At 35.7% G+C, this 18487-nt stretch overlaps 1 protein-coding gene and 1 long non-coding RNA gene across 6 annotated transcripts in view; both read left to right on the forward strand.

The window, feature by feature from the left end:
* Positions 1-4117, forward strand: part of LOC145664479 (uncharacterized) — a 32160-nt gene extending 28043 nt beyond the window's left edge. For both annotated transcript variants that reach the window (XR_014127447.1, XR_014127448.1), the window contains exon 2: positions 3927-4117. This is a non-coding gene — a long non-coding RNA (uncharacterized LOC145664479). The remainder of the gene's footprint in view (positions 1-3926) is intronic.
* Mrm2 (Mitochondrial rRNA methyltransferase 2) overlaps positions 1-18487 on the forward strand; it is a 211229-nt gene that overhangs the window by 29751 nt on the left and 162991 nt on the right. The window lies entirely within an intron of this gene.

An 18487-nucleotide genomic window follows, 5' to 3' on the forward strand; every position in this document is an offset into this window, starting at 1 on the left:
AGCGACTTCGGTATACATAGAAGATATAGGAAGCTATAATCAGGGTGGTATTTTTTTTATATAATAGGGCGTTTTTGAGACAAAAAATCTTGCTGATCTGACCGTGGAGATCTTGTCCGGTTCCTTCCCCTCTAAAACGGAAATGTCTTTGTAATTTCGTCTTTACGCTGCACTTTTGCGATGTCTGGTAAGAGGTTGTTATCTCCTGCTTCTACAGTATTGACTTGAAGACTTTGATTTAAAAGCATGGTAGTCTTCATCCTTATCTTCTTTTTCCTCCTCTTTCCTAATATCATGGGTTTGTTCGATCCTACTAATTATGTGTGCTGGTTGTTTGGACCCAGGTAGATACTGTATATTAAAATCGTAATCACCCAAGAATAGCTTATATTTTGTGTATTTCCCAACTTTGTCAAGTTGTGTATTTATCGTCGCTATACACTTTGCGTCTACGTGTCGAATAAATTTTCTATTTAGTAAAAAGTAGCGAAATTTGCGTAATGTATATATGAGAGCGTACAACTCTTTGCCATATGCTAGCTTTCTCTTCAGTTGTCGGTTTTCGAGAGCAATAAGCAACTACCTTCTCCGTGTTTTTGGGTCATAGCAAGCGAGTACTCCACCTACCTGAGTTTGACTACTATCGCTATAGACGCGCATTTCCTAGCGAGTCGTCAAAATGAGTTAGTGATGGGGCGTTTAATATGTCTTCTTTCAATTGTTCAAAGAGAGCATCATGCTTCTCTGTCCATTTAAATTTAGATTTAGAAGTTACTAATTGCTGAAAAGGCTCAGTTTTTATTGTAAAGTCTTTGATTTGCGCTCTAAGATATGAGCATAGGCCAATAAAGCTTTTGAGAATCCGCTTAGTAGTCGGTTTCTTAAAAGTTCGTATTTTCTTGGTTATCTTAGGAGATTAATGGATTCCTCACTAATAAAGTGTCCTAATACGTTAAGCTCCTGGTAGTCAATGTGTTTTTTCTTGGGTGGTGCCCTAAAATCGTGTTTTCTAAGTTTTTGAAATAATAATTGTAAATCCTGCAAGTTTTGTGGAAAATAATATGCACTGGGGACAAGGTTGTAACGTACCCTTTTACGGTACCTCACATTATTGTTTTTATTTTTTTGTTTGTTTGAATGGTTCCCGTTTAGTAGAATCGTGCCATTCGTTCTAATACGTGTTCGATTTGATTTGTTTTTGAATGTTGGTTTTAACGTTTTTTTTGAAAGGTTAATGATAATATAATGCAAACCTCTAGATGGTGTGGTTATACTATATCTGAGCACTATGCTTAAAAGTACTGCTACGTTGAATCAAGATTAATTATGAATGTAATTACCCTGTAAAAATATATTAAATTCTATATCAAACTTTGGATTTTGGCTTAAAACTCATAATTCACTCGTATTATTATTTAGAACAGTCGTAGAAATCATGTTATTTAATAAAACTCATCCGTGCCATGCAACATTCACTTTTAGTATTGCGGAGCGTCAGTCTTTTGTTGCATGTAAAGTGGAGTAAATTTAAAGATGGCGAAAATGAAAAGTTAGGTGAAGGTGAGTTGTAGACAGTTGATTGGAGCAGGAAATAGGGAAATGGTAGGCAAAAGTAATCGAAGTATATAAATATTTCGTTCTTAGTTAAGGAATTATTAAAATCATTGAAAGTTTTATATTTGTTGCTAATTTGTTAAGTTTTAAAACAGGGTTGGCTGGTTTAAACCATGGTTTAAAGCAGCTGGTTTTTTCGAAAAAAACAACTGGTTTAAACCAAACAAAAGAAGAACGAAAAATGCTTTAATTCGTGTGAACTTCATGGTGACGTTTTCACATATGAAACCATTTGCATTACGTTTATGTACTTTTCACCTTTTAATCAACGGGTCCTGTGTTCAATTCTCGATCGAACCACAACCCATCTTTCAAGTGTAAACTAAGTAGCGATTCAAGGTGTCCCTTTAAGCGAAAGTCTTCTCCGTGATAACCTTGATTTTTCTTATGATGTTAAGCCTAAACATACGAAACGAAACCAAATTATATATTTCTACTTGCCTGAATACCTGTTGTTTTATAAAGAAGCCAAGGTTGCTTAAATATATTGATAGAAATGGGCAAAATTTATCAACTGCCTACGCAGCTTCCGACATCAGCTTGGATTTTACTTTGTTTTAATTTTATTGAATGATATCTACATACCAAATTTGTAATTTAATACCTCAGTTTTAGCGTAGTGATTATGGTACGTTGAGCTTAAAATTTTATATACAAATACATTTAAAGTAATAACAGGATTTTCCCAATGGCTAAGGCGGGAGTTTCCGTATTTATATATAATTGAATAATGTTTTTACTTGTGTAACTGTTTATCTTTTTGTCCTTCTGAAATGACACTTGACAATTATATTAACAACTAGGCCTATGTAAAGATCAGTACAACGTATTTTTATCAGGGATCCTTCGTGAGTGAGTTGGGAATCGCATTTGTGACCAATTAGTCCCGGTTTCGTGTCGAAATGGACAATTTTTCTTGGATGAAGCCGAGAAGCGGTTTGGATTCCGCTTTAAGCTTATGTGACCCCTTCCAGCATAACCTTGTTGCATAATAAAATCAAGGCGAAACAAACTAATTTCTGTCCATATCTAATATAAATACATAGAGTATATTATTTAAACAAAAAAAAAAGGGTTTAAACAAAAAAACTTTTGTTTTTTCAATAAAAACCATGGTTTTTGCCAACCCTGTTTTAAAATCTAACAGAGTAATTATAAGAAAATTTAGGTTTGTAATGTAAAATATCGTGTTGTAGCCAGGTGTGTAGTGGTCAGGTATTGAACGATGCATCACCTTCCATACTGATGTAAGAATAATGTGACGCAGTCAGACCCCTCCAGAAAATACGAAATTTATCTCCTGCGAAAAGCTGTATTAGGTGAAACAAGTTCAAAAATTTTATCTCGGCACAACCTGTAGTAATTTGGATTGAAATTGGAGGCTCTGACCAAAATTTAATTTAACCTTTTTCGTAAATAAAGTCACAATGAATAATAATCCATAACTTCGCCATGGAGAACCGAAGTGGATGGTAAAAATTGTCTGCGTTGTCCGGACCCGCTTTGAGACTGGCCCCTGCAGTTGGCTGGAGAGGTGGGAACCAGATGAGTTAGGATAGTCAAACAACTCATAATCAGGTAAAACCAGATTTACATTATTTCTGATCGAAGCATTCAGACTGAAGATAACATGATCTATGGTAGCATTCGTGTGGTGAACTTTAGAACGTTGGAAAATATTAACTGTTTACAAAATTTTTATCCGTACTTAACAATAGCATGATGAACATGTGCGAATAGTACTTTGTATTGCGTCGCACATCTCAGTCTCATCGTAATATTTCCGCTAACACTCGCAGAAAATTTTAATATGTAACTTCTAGCAAAATGTAATATGTAACAGCTAACAGCTCGATTATCGGTACAACTATAGAATAAGCCTCAGAAAAATGCTTCCAGTTTTCTTGAAAGGTTCGCTCAGGTTGAAACGTATCTCTCCCTCCTTACAAACAGGATAAAGAAGACGCACTATTTATTTAAAAACTAATCATAATATCAGAAAGAATAAATCCAGGCTGAATTAAGCCAATTTATTACGCTTACTTTCCTGCGATAAAATAAAAAAAAATTCATACCGATAGCTATTTAACCCAGAACGCAATTTATTTATAAAATAATTATAGGTTCTTTCTAGAATTGTATACCAGCTGTAAGATCTGCAAAGAAATTATTTATCTTACTTTCATAGTTTTGTGTTTGCAGATGTATATTAGTTCCGTAAGAAAGAAAAAAATGTATATATTCATTAATGCAAGAACACGCTCATTCAATAAATAATGTTAATTTGAACAAAATTACTTTTATTGTTCCAGGCAATATCAATGCTACAAATCAAAAATACAATGAGGACTGATAATAGCTTCAGCAGAACATAATTATGATTATATCGCCGACTTTAGTTCATATATGCCCATACTTTCATGATAATTCTGAGAATGTTCAAATTTAGAATGTATCACTCAATTGTATTTCAAAACGTAATAAATTTAGAGAAACTACAAAATTTTGCTTTCATTTATTTAACTAGATCATTCACATTGGAGTTTTGTTAGTTATAATATAATAAGGAGCCATCTACGGAACATTACTAAGACTGACTAAACACATTACATTTACATGTACGTCATAAAATTGATATGGGCTGATCCGATCCAATAACTTTATAATCATTATAATATGCGTCTCAAAACAATGAGTGAATCCCACCAAACCTAACCGCTAGCCAGGTATGCATGAAGTGTATTAGCGGTACTAGGGATGGCCAAAATTTTCCGGATTCCGGAAATTTTGTTTTCCGGAATCGGAAAATTTACTCTCCGGAATTCGGAAAAATTCCGGAATTCGGAAAAATTCCGGAATTCGGAAAAATTCTGGAATTCGGAAAAATTCCGGAATTCAGAAAAATTCCGGAATTCAGAAAAATTCCGGAATTCAGAAAAATTCCAGATTTCGGAAAAATTCCGGAATTCGGGAAAAATCCGGAATTCAGAAAAAAATCCGGAATTCGGAAAAATTCCGGATTTCGGAAAAATTCCGAAATTCAGAAAAAATCCGGAATTCGGAAAAATCCGGATTTCAGAAAAATTCCGGAATTCGGAAAAATTCCGGAATTCGGAAAAATTCCGGAATTCAGATAAATTCCGACATTCGGAAAAAAATCCGGAATTTAGAAAAAATTCGGAATTTTTCCGATTTTACTCTCCGGATTCCGGAAAGCAAAAATTCTGGAATTGGCCATCCCTAGCTAGTAGCTGTTAAAAGAGAAACACAATAATGAATATATATACTGTATTAGTTTCTTGTAGTTGGATATGTCTTTATCACTTACGTAGACAATTGCTACTGCAGTTATTTACTGCTTTATGAGAAGGTCTTATTTTCACACACAAAAAAGTCGCCGGTATGTCTCAAACATTATCGCGTTCCCACCTGCAGCTGCTCCAAAGCACTGCAAACTACTTTTTAATCAGGCGAAAGGCAGTGAAGGAAAAGAAATCTCAACAAATATTCTAATAACATTCGCTTATTGTCAACATACCTACAGTGAGCGCAGAAAGTGCTCGTACACCATGCATACTTTATATTGAAAACAGCTAGCATGAGAACGGGAGGTGGAAAATATATATATAACCAGAATTAAGACTACACATTCATACATTTTATTTCTATATACAAGAGAAAGGCCAAACAAAGACAATCACTGTTTTGCTCAGAAGAAAAGAGAGAATTCCTTTTTTGTAAACGCAAAAAGTCACCGTACACTTATGATTGAATTAATGCTTATAAAGTATATTACGTTATTTAATATTTTGTGGGATTACCCTGTGCGTTAATGATTGTCTGTAGTCTTCGTGGCATTGATTTCACCTGTAGTAGTTCGTAGTTCTGTAGCTTCGGGACTATAGAAGTCACTGGAGAGCTTTTGTGAACGCGGCATTGAACCTCCGGGTTCTATAGGCCATAGAGTTAGTTAGTTAGTTAGTAGCTTCGGGACTGATTATGTCCCATTCTTCTTGAATAGCTTTTCTCAGGCCTTCTTTAGTAGAGAAGCTGTGCCTTCTGATTCTTGTCACCAGAACAGACCATAGATGTTCTATGGGGTTCATGTCTGGGGATTGGGGAGGTGTGCGAAGCTGTTTCAAGGTATTATAGAGTAGCCACAATCGAGTATTTTCCACTGTATGTTTTTAGTTGTTGCCTTGCTGAACAATAAATTGTTTTCTGCGCACTAGTATGGAGATTTTCCTTTAATATGTTAATATACACTTTGTGGATCATCACTCCATCGATAAAGTGGAGACGACCCACTCCTGAGGCACTCATACAACCCCAGACGAGCACGGACCCTCCTCCGTGTCTTACTTTAGGGACGAGATTTTGAGGATTCATCTCTGTATTCACCTTGCGTCATACCATACGCCTCCCATTGGATTCGATAAGATTAAATTTACTTTCGTCCGAAAATATGACCCTATTCCAGAAAGAAGCCTGATTCCTTATCTTTATACTCTTTTTCAAACTTTAGTCTCTTTATACGATTTGTCTTGTTCACCCATAACATTTTCCTGGCTATCCGACCATGATACCCTGCAAATATTCCGCACTGTACTGGCTGATACTTTAACACCGCGTGTTTCCAGATCCGTTGCCAATTGCACAGCACTACTTTTCGGAACCTTTTTTCTTTCCCTAATAATGTAACGTTTATCTTGTTCACTCAACACTCTTGGTCTTCCAGTTTTTTTTTTTTTTTTTTTTTCGCACAGTGATAGAAACATTATACATCGCAATTATTGTTTGTACTGTTGAATGAGGTCTGTCTGCAAGGTTTCCTATCTTTCTCAAAGATTTACCCTTCTTATGCAATTTAATAATTACTTTTCTTGTCTCCTCATTTGTTTCTGTTCGGTTGCTTCCCATTTTTACAGCCCACCGTGCAGTTTCTTCACTCCACAACTAAACTCATTCTGTTATTCGTCATGCTATAAACAGAGGTGTATAATCAGGTGAATACTAGTGAACCCCAGTTGTGGTATCTTTGTTTCGTATTCGTACGTCAGGTGTACGATCTCTTTTTGCGTCTACTCTATACACTTTCTACGGAATTTATTTACTTTCTGACCATTAAACTTGTCTTCGTGGTTCTTTATTGATATATTCATAAAGCTTAGTTTTCATTATTCATATTGTGTGTGTTATTACACTTCTTAAATTTTCTGTTTCTTTTTCGCAGGCATTCTCGTTTCAATAGCATAGGTGTACGAACACTTTCTGCGCTCACTGTATGTACAGTAAATACAAATTTATAATTTTTGACTTTACGAAGTATACAATGTAATTGTTCAATAATTAACATAAGCAGGCATTCATTAATTTATATTAATATAATAATATCGAGAATTTTGCGTCTGGGAAATTTGCGCCCTACCTCAAGAACAAGGAAAATTGCGCCTGCAATGTACCTCCACCGGGAAGTTTGAGCCCTGCGAAATAAAAGAACCTATTCGAGCTTACGCATTTGCTCGGAAGGGCTGACATTACAGCATAAACAATCCTCCCCCACAACCATGCCATTTGTGATTTATTTTCATTGTGGCTATATAAGGGGAGAATAAACTTCAATATAAGCCAAAAGAACACAACGGATCAACGCAATCACTGCTTCTTCCAGAGATGATTTTGGGGGAACACTGGCCTCCCCAGAGCTCTCAAAGTGCCCCCTCGGAGGAGACCAAAATAATATGTCTATAATATAATAATAAATAGAATAGTACCAGCAGTGACCCCCTCCGGAATACTAAGTGTGCCCCCCGGAACATTTTTTCTGAAAGAACGACTGAACGCAATTGTGTGTTTAAAGTGTAATTCCAGCAAGTAAACACACTGTACATAGTTTTCTTGATAATATTACTGAACTGATTTTACATTCACTTTACATTTTCTTTTCTATATTTTGTGTCCTAAAAAGCCAAACAACTCGCAAGGATTGTGAACACAGATATCTGGGTAGAGCCAAACAGCCTTTTGTAGATTAAATTATACTCTTTGATTATATTAATAAATAATTATATATCAGTAATTTATACTTTTATTGTAAATTTTGTAGTATAATGAAAAATTATATTTGTATGGATTGCCCTTTAGTGAACTAAAATTGTATTTTTTTTCATTTGTTCGGAATATTATAACGAATGGAGTAACTCACTGAGACGATGAGAGGCAAGCCTAGTTCAAGTGTGAGTGGAAGTTACTTTACACAATACAAAAATAAGTTGAATTGTAGGGCAATAACATCCCAATGCAAATATATAGCCGGCGCTTTTTCCCCTCTTTTTGCGGTAGGGCGCAAACATCCCAGTGCAAATATATTGCGAGCGCAGTTTTTCCTATTTTTGTGGTAGGGCGCAAATTTCCTGGGCGCAAAATTCTCGCATTCAAGGGAAATATAATGTCCGTGAAGTTGACAAGCCACTTATGTCAGACTCCAATTTCGACTTTAAACGTCGCTAGTGCTATGTTAGTGTTCGATAGTGACGCAAATCGTTAGCACTCCACAGATAACGTGTGCTTTTTAAATAATGGATATGTCTTCTAACTGCATGCCAACACGCCCACTTCTAAGAATCATCTCAAAAATGAGGTTAACCGTTAGAGCAAGTAAGTGCTCATTAGTACCATTAACATTAACGTTAATGCCTCCATTGTACGGCCCTTTGAGTAATAATTACACCACGTATAGTCTCAATGGGTCCCTATGTTCTCGCGAACATTCTGACGTGCCCAAGTTAGTTAGTTTTTTTTTTGGAACTATTGTTTATTGTTTATTGCTAGTCTGCAGAGTAGTCCTTACATTAATATGCCATTCTCCTTGATAATCATTGCGTATTTACAAGCAGTTTGTTATTACTGTTAGAAGATGTCAAAAAACAACAGATAAAATCTACTACTTAACGGTTCATATTTTTCTTTTACAGTACACAAACGATTAATAATAATAATAATAATAATAATAATAAGACTATTCCAGCATAAAAGTTATCAATTGCATCACACTGGCAACAAGCGACGCATATTTTAACTTCATAAAAATTCGTTTCTCACGATTTTCTGGAAAACTACGTATGATATCTTCATTCTGTCAAGTTGTTTATCTCAGTGTGATATATGTATTACCTCTGGACAATATCACAGTAAAACAAAAATTAAATATTAGGAGTGCATCGCACTTTTGGACTACATCTCATTAACCATGGGAAGATTGAGTAGTGTATACTTTAGGATGTAAGTTTCAGCTTAACTTGCATCATGCATTCTTAGGATTACAAAAAGGAAATTTGTTCGTTTGCATTTGAACAAAATTCTTAGGATTACAAAAAGAAAAAATATTTTTTCCGAATTCCGGATTTTTTCCGAATTCCGGAATTTTTCTAAAATCCTTAATTTTTCTGAATTCCGGAATTTTTCCGAAATCCGGAATTTTTCCGAAATCCGGAATTTTTCCGAATTCCGGAATTTTTCCGAAATCCGGAATTTTTCCGAATTCCGGAATTTTTCTGAATTCCGGAATTTTTCCGAAATCTGGAATTTTTCCGAAATCCGGAATTTTTCTGAATTCCGGATTTTTTCCGAAATCCGGAATTTTTCTGAATTCCGGAATTTTTCCGAAATCCGGATTTTTTCTGAATTCCGGAATTTTTCCGAATTCCGGAATTTTCCGATTTTACTTTCCGGATTCCGGAAAGTAAAAATTCCGGAATTGGCCATCCCTAAGCGGTACGCATTGCTACAAACTGCTTGCCATATCTTCAAAGCAGGAGCACATACTAATCCAGCCATACACTAGAATACACTACAACTACTTCGTGATGATGATTTATGAGCTATCTACAAATGACGTGCAACTACAAAAAAAATCCAAGAGAAAATATTTGACATCGAGAGAACGCATTTGCAAATGTTTATCACAACTTGCATTTCGCAGTAACAATTACCAGGGAAGCAAAGAAAGTTCGTGCGCTTTTGAACCACTCCCGCTTCCATGTTGCTGCTGCGGCGACATCTTTCCCCGTAGCATGAAAGTTTTGACTGTTTGGGAGAGATTATTCATTGACGCATCAGCCACGGTGAATATAACAACGCATTTGTCAGTGTAGTGTGTAAAAATCGCTCGTGATCATGTCAGTGTCAAATGAAGTTTTTAGAGCTTGTTTGCTTTACGCGTTTAAATTGGGGACAAATGGTGCAGAAGCAGCTAGAAAAATATGTGTTGCGCTCGGAGAGGGTGTAATAAGTAAATGTACAGCACAAAAATGGTTCCAGACCTTTTCAACTGGTGACGAGACCTTTCAAGATAAGCCTCGCTCTGGGAGGCCTAAATCAGTGGATATGGACCACCTGAAGGCCTCTATTGAAGATTATTCCAGTCCAACATGCGAGGAACTTGCTCACCAATTCGAGGTAAGCAGGAAAATTATTCGGGTAAGTCTGCATCAGTTGGGGAAGACCTGAAAACTGGGTCAGTGGGTCTATCACGAGCTGACCGCTACGAGCCAAGTTCTAAGACTGAATATCTTTCATTTTTGTTGACGAGACACAAAATCTGTCCAATTTTGAACCGTATAATAACTTGTGACGAGAAGTGGGTCATGTATGACAATAAAAAACGGTCATACCATTGGCTATCACCGAATGATCCGAAGCCTTTGACTGCAAAACCGAACATCCATCAACACAAGGTTTTGCTCTGTGTTTGGTGGACTACAAACGGTATCGTGCACTACGAATTCTTGGAACGTGGTAAGACAATTACCAAAGATGTGTACTCATCACAACTGAGAACGGTAGCCACCAAACTGACCCAGAAACAGCCAGCACTAGTAATCAAAAGAGGTGTGCTCTATAACCAGGACAACGCGCGCCCTCACACTGCAAAACAGGCGCTGGAAGTAATCTCAGAACTTGGTTGGGAGCTTGTATCTCATCCTCCCTACTCCCCAGATGTCGCCCCTTCGGATTGCCATTTATTCTTGGCCATAGACAATTTTATGCGTGGCAGGCAGTTCAAGACTGAACAAGACGTCAAAAATGCAGTTGCTGAGCTTTCCGTGTCTCGGGAACAAATATTCTACAAAACTGGTATTTACAAGCTTGTTGAGCGCTGGGAGAATGTTGTAGAAGCAAATGGAGGCTATTTTGCCGAATAAACAAACCGTTAAAACCCTGTAATTGACAGTTTTCTTCCATAGTATAAAAGCGCACGAACTTTCTTGCTTCCCTGGTATTTATTCAGATCAGCACCATTAATTGACCTAATCTAAATAATGAGTCAGTCTTAATATATGAAGAGCAGCAAACCAAAAACTGACTCCCCTTTAAATAAACACGTAAGGCCACTATTGATCTAGATATTTACGTGATGAAAGCTGTTTCCGAGATGTACCGGTAATATCATTCACAGTGATCATAGCTAATGATAATACGGACAACGAAACAAATTTTGATTGAGGTTGACAGACTACTATTATAATTCAAGTATTATTAAATTTCATTCTAGTGGAGAGATGTATAGGAAATGCGTAAGATGCGTGACGCAACATTGATTTAACTATACATCGTAATGTAAAACCCTTGCATATTTAATTTAACTGGTTTTTATCATAACAGTTAATGCTCATAATAGTGTGTTGCTATGGTGATGTTATGGTTGTAGCCCACGAGGCGCCATCTTAGGTTGGCAGCTTCAATCTTGGACGAATAAAGATATTAAATTATATTACCTGAATCGCAGCAAATTCTTTTAAAAACAGACACTAGATTCCGACTGCAAAGAATTTCTACTTCTGAAGTTCACAGATTCAGCTGTTGAATTCCCTCGCACTCCAATTCTAGTTCCTGCATGATTTTCATGGCAGACCATACACGAAATGTTATTGGTAGCAACCTAACGGTATTTTACTAAATTTTTTATGGATTCCTCCCGTTTTACACTAAATCATATCAGGTTAAGGTTTGATCTAAAAGCTTTTCGATAAGGTTACAGTCCGAAATCACTAATCTTCTACGTTTATTTTCAAATTACTGGAGGATCCGCCACCAGTAGTCCGATGTTTTGTAACTTTTTACTTCTACTACTAACATAACTAGTTGCACACGATACTCGTTTACGATAATTATTTCGAAACACCTATAAATTATTTGTTATTGCGCACATATACATCTTAGTATTATTGTTTTGTTTTAAATAATTACTTTTCTAATAAAGATTTAAACTTAAGAAGACTTCTGAAATAATTTCCTATCACTCAACTATTTAGGCCAAGTAAATATAAGCAAAGCTGAATCTCATGCAATCACAAACCTTCGAAGTTTTGACATGGTACGTAAGTAAGTTTAAGAATTAATCGTTTAAATGTATACTGTTCCTAGATTGATAAGTTACATTATTCTAATATTTAACATTAATATAATTGGCTATGATCCGTAATTTCAAGGTAATAGTGTTATATGGGAAGTTACAAAAGTGGCAAAATTAGCATGTTTCACCCAAACAATAATAATCTATCAGTTACCTATAAAACAAACATAGTTACAGGGAAAATTAATGAAAAATCAACCTAAGTATAGTATATTAACCATATCAAAAGTGACAGTTTAACTACATGGGTGCCACCAAACAATAGCACCAACAACGAAATAATCCATGTATTATAATGACACTGCACAGATTAACTATACGAGTGCCGCCAAGTAATAAAATGAACAAAAGTGTAAGCTTAACTATACAAGGGCCACCAGACAATAAAACAGGTAATTAAATAATCAATGTACAGTTACCACAGGTAACTAAATAATCAATGTACAGTTACCGGTGAACCGGTACGTTACATTTTTCCCTAATGGCCCAAAAATGTTATTTTTTATTTGAAATCCTTAAGCAATTCTTCTCGTTTCTCTATCGAGCAATTAAAAAGTTTTGTTACATAAATTTTGTGCTGGTACTTCTCTCCGCTTTAGATCCTTTAACTAAACAGAATTATTGTGTAATTTTGTTACCACATAAGGCCCAGTATAAACAGCCATATACTTATGTGTAATCTTCTTAAAAGCATCAGAAAGAAAATGTGTTCGGACCATTATCAAATTTCCTTCCTTAATCTCTACCAGATGATTCGAACTCTTTTGTAAATTTCTTTTTCTTTTTGAGAATAGTCGAGGTTCCACTTGGATATAACGGCTCGAATTCTCCACACTCTGCAATTCTGGGGGCCAAGGAAATTGTTCTCGAAACCTATCAGCTGTTGAGAAAGAAATAAATAATTCCGCAGGCGTACATTTAATAGTGCTAGTGTATGAATAATAAAGTAAGTCCTGCGCAGGTTTTAACACGGTTTTCCATTTCGTATAGTTATTTTTACACATCAATCTTATTGGTTCAACTCACGATTAGAACGTTCTACGATCCCGTTCGGCCTCGCGTTGTATGGAGAGATTAGAATATGGTGGATTCGACGCTCATTACAAAAGGTTTTTACTTGCGAAACAAACTGTGGACCTTGATCAGCTACAATTTGAGTTGGATACGGACACTAGAAATATTCCTTTTCTAATGTTCTGATTTCCGCAGTGGTTGCCGTTTTCAAAGGTAAGTAGCAAATAAAGCGAGTGTATACATCAATAATAGATAAAATAATAATAGCCATAGCTACAAGGGAGCTTTCCTACGAGGTCAATACATAATTTTTGATGGGGCTTCTCTGGAGTGATATGAAGGTCTTCACAAGCAACAATTCGATTCGAGAATTTGGTTTGAGCACACATTTCGCAATTGTTTATATATTTTCTAAATGTTCTTTCTGATATTTCCAAAAAATAACTCTCGAGCTAATTTAACGCATTTATTTACACCAAAATGTCCGGTCTCATGAATACGTCTAATTACTTGTTCAGCTAACTTCGCAGGAATTACTAGCAGCCAACGCTGTAGTTTAGAATTTCGAATATGTATTAAATCATTCACTATTCGAACCTGATTATTTATAGCTTCAGTATCTAACTTCGTTATCAATTCTCAACAATACTCATCTACGGTTTGCAAGGATTCTAGTTCATCGACCTCAAACCATGTGTTAGTATCGTAATGTATGAAATTTGCATGATATTCTTCCGATTCGGTATGCAGTTCAGGAGTATTTCTATTCAAGATATCCGCTATTTTATTGTCAATCCCTTTAATATGCTCGAATCGGAGGTCGAAATGTTGTAATTTTAACAAACTCTTAGTAGTTCTGGGTATGAGATTTTGCAGAGGAAATGCATAAGTCACTGCCTTATTGTCGCAATGTACCGTGACTTGTCTACCTATTATGTAGTACGCAAAATGTTCACATAGAAATAGGACTGCTAATAATTCTAATTGAAACAGAATATGATACTTCATATAATTTTAGTTTACGACTAGCATATTCGATAACAAAAAGCTCTCCATTTTCATCATATTGACCAAGATAACCTGCTAAATTTTCCAAAGACGCGTCCGAGAATAAATGAAAAGACAGTGGAATGAGGTTGACTGAGGGCTGGAGGTTCACTCAACAACCTTCTCAATTGTTCGAGTCGTTCTAACAATTCCTCGGTTAAACAATATTTTCGATCCTTGTTTAAAAGTTCGAAGAAAGGTGCAGTTAATGCAGCGAATTGAGGAATAAATTTTCTTCTCCAAGAAAGAATTCCTAAGAAAGATCGCAATTTCTTCTTGGTTCTCGGGATTGGAAAATACTTAATAGCTTCGTTCTGCTTCGGATTCGGTTTTAATTCCGTTCCACTCACAACACGTCCTAAAAATAAAATTTCAGTCTGTACAAACTGACATTTTTTAAAATTTAGAGCAAAATTCCCAAAAGTAAAAATTTTGAATAATTCTTCTAAATGACGAAAATGTTCAACTAAATTTGGACTATAACATAACAAATCGTCGAGATACACAACTACGAAATGTCGAGTGTTTAATCCGAAGTATGCATTCATAATATTTTGGAAAATACTAGGGCTCGACTTGAGTCCCATCGGTAATACACACAGTACATATTGACGACCAAGGTATATGAAACTTGTATACTGAAACGAGTCCGGATGTAGTTTCTCCGTAATATCCCATAGTAGCGTCCATGGAACTAAAAATTTTGGCACCTGAAATTCGTGACAGTATCTCGCTAATAGGTTCTACTTGGATTTTAAGGCTAATTACCTTTTCGTTCAGTAAGCGAAGATCGTTCACCGGTCTAACGCCTCCTGATGTTTTTCTGACACAATGGATAGGGTTTCTGTAGCTACTGCGGTGTTCTTTCGCTATTCCTAACTTAATCCATTTATTTAACGCTTTCTCGAACTCTTGTTGCATGGCCTAGGGAATGGGATAAATTTTTCCCACCACAGGTTCCTGATTAACGAGCTCAATTTTATAAGGGGCACAACGAATAGGTTTCGGATATTCACAAAATAGATGTTTGTATTTAATTAGTAAAGTCTGTAATTGTAATTTAGTATCCATATCCAAAGATTCCCGTTTATTAATATATTCTATAATTTCAAATTCCGAAATTTCACCGTAATCTATACTCTGTTCATCAGAAGAGGAAAAGACATCACATCGATTGCCAACCAATTGAGGACTATCTACCTGAACTAGTAATATTTTCGGATACGAGATATCTAGTCAACTTCTTGATTATTGTTTTTCAAAATTAATTTTCTATTAGAGCTATCTAAAACTACGTGAAATTTTGCGAAAAACGGTGATCCTAACAATAACCTTGCTTTCATATCTTACAACGAACACAGGCACATCGAAAAGATTATCCTGAATATTCAAGGTCAACTCGAGTAATCCCTTTACTGGGAAACTATCTTTTCCAGCAAATGTGTTTAAGTGAACACAGGGCACAGGTTTAAGTTTGGCATTCCGGAAAGAATGTTGTAATTGTAACCAAAGATTGTAATTTAAGAAATTTAACTCAGCTCCTGTGTCCAGGATACACTTTATTTGCAGTTCCCCCACTCTACAGCTTACCGAAGGTTATGGAAATATTTCAAATTCTCGCTGCTTTACGTCCTCTTCCTTTAAAACAAAATAAATTAGCAATTTTAAAGGTGATTCGATAGCTTTCCGAACATCAAAGCTTTTGTTTGTAAATTCAAATTCATAATTTTCACCTAAATTTTGTTTTGAAGAGAGAAGTTGGCTAGAGCAGTCATCGTCTCCCCTTAAGGACGACTGCTCAACAGGTTTTCCGAAGACAGAGAAGAATTACCCGTAAACGCAGTAGTGCGGTTATTATTTGACTCTACAGTGACTGAAGGATAGGGTGGATTCAACGTGGATGTAACCAAAGTTACAACTGGCATATTTGGGGAGAAATGAGAGCTAACTACTGGTACCGGAGGATATTGCCCAAATGCTGGTTTCAGATTATACATCCCAGGCACCAGGTAAGGAATTGGTCCATTCCCATACATCATAGGGGTGTTGAGCTTCTATCATAGGTCTGATTCTATTCTCTTCATTCATCCCCCAATTAGATTTTTGATTCCTACTTCTCCAATTTTTACGTTGTCTTCCGTTAAAATTTCTGAAATTTTGATTATTTAACATATTCTCCTTCCCAGAACTCTCTTTTTTTTTATAGGTTCCGTTTGGATGGTATTATCAGTCCGGGTTGGTTTAGGTTGGTCTATAAAACTTTTTCGTATTTGTGGTTTCCTATTCTGAAACTTCACGCCACTGAAATTTTCCTTATTACTATTAGGGTTGCATTCTAGTTCAGCTATTCTAAGTATTAAGTCCTGGACAGTGCTAACAGATCCTCATTTGAGGATTTTTGATTCTTCACTAGGGAAGACAATCTAAAATTAAGTTTTACAACTCTTGGTCAGACGGCGATGTAGCTATAGAATTGTATGTTTCGACAATATACCGGACAAAATCTAATAAAGAGGCATATTTGTTTTTGTCATATCTTAACGAAGAGAGCCGACGCTTTTGTGCCCTCTCCATGCGTTCCGATAGGTATTGCAGTTTGAACAAGTTTACAAAATCTTGGAAAGTTTTAATCCTACCTACCACACTTCTGTACAGATCTTCGCAAACTTTTCTAAACAACGGGCAATTATATACATATACGATCTTGATCCGTTAATATATACATATTCATAGTATGTATTAAATCATCGAGAAAAATCTGTGCAATACCTTGAGTCATTTGCCCATCGAATCGTGAGAAATGGTGTAATTCACGCAAATAAGATCCTGCGCACATTTTATGTTAACGACTGTTTTGCCAATTCATATCTTCTTTACTCTGACCCGAAATTTCTATACCTACTCTATCATCTACCGTTCCAACCTTTCGACAATGATGGAGACCTTTTTCCCGACATCAAGTTCTCTTTTTAACATTGTCAGTTCTCATACGCGTACGTTTAATCTGAGGGGTGTTCTTTCCTTCATCCGTATCTGACGAAGAAAGACTCAACTGCACATATTCTCTTTCGCGGCTTGTTCGAGTTTCATCTAATTCAAATGCTCGATTTTCATTACTCTCATTTTATATATTACATTCAATTCCGTTTGTTTCTGACACTATATCGTTACTTGCCTGATTAATTTGTCTATTTCCTACCTGTTCGAACTGTTCGCGAGACAAATTTTTGTAGTCAACTTTCTCCTCATCCATTTGCTTTATCAATAGTTGTTTTAGATTTTCTGTATTCTGTTTGCATTGTTCCCTTCCATGTCTATACGCGTCAATCACTTCCCTTTCCAACACTTTTATTCTGTTTACCGTTTTTTCGTTCAACTCACGATATTTACGGTTCTCTTCAGTTCGCTGCTCCTTTACACCCTTTAATTCAGTTTCTGTGTTTATACTAATTTTACTAATTTCTACTTCCAATTCTGATATTTCTTTCTTAACAGCATTCAATTTACCATCCATGTTTTCACTTGATTGCTGCAGGTCAATGTTCAAAGTATCTAAATCTAACCTAACCTTACCCAAATTTTCACCAATATCACTTATTTCTGTGGAAAATTTATCCTGGACATTTTCTATACTCTCCGAAATTTAGCTTTTGTCTCATTAATCTCTAATTTAAGTTGACACTTCATTATTCAATTCAACTTTCATAGAGGAAAATGATTCTTTTAGAAACACAATATCATTACTCATCCTGGACATACCAGATTTTAGATCACCTATGCTTATCGACATGTTGTTACCAATTTCAGAGCTTAATGAAGACATTTTATTATCTATTTCAGAGCTTAATGAAGACATTTTATTATCTATTTCAGAGCTTAATGAAGACATTTTATTATCTATTTTTGTTTCTAGTCCTGTGATGAAAGATTTTACAGTTTCCAGAAGAGGTCCCCCATCTATCTCAATTCTCGGCACCGATTGTACAGGCTTTGGGTTTTTATTACCAATAGCGTTTTGATCCACACCTGAACTAACCACATCACCAGCACATTCATTATTACTTAAGTTTTATTCTCGTAGAATCTGACATTCAGCGCAGTACCAATCCTTCTCATTTTGTTTTATAATTTCCAACTCACTAGAGGTTAATCCAATACAACTGACATGAAAACATTTCTGACATCGTTCACAACTAATGAATACTCTGTCTTCTGAGTTATCTCTATCACCACAATACCCACATTTTCTAGTTCATGTTGACTGATTTCCACTTCACTCATCTTTACATATTATTTGAGTCATGCATCTCCAACATCTCCCATAGAAAATCTCCATAAGTTCTAACTACAAGATCTTACACCAGTAATACATATTCTAGTTATAAAAACTCTTATTTA

This window comes from Thermobia domestica, chromosome 11, assembly GCF_964235325.1.
Source record: "Thermobia domestica chromosome 11, izTheDome1.hap1.1, whole genome shotgun sequence".
Classification (NCBI taxonomy): Eukaryota; Metazoa; Arthropoda; class Insecta; order Zygentoma; family Lepismatidae; genus Thermobia; species Thermobia domestica.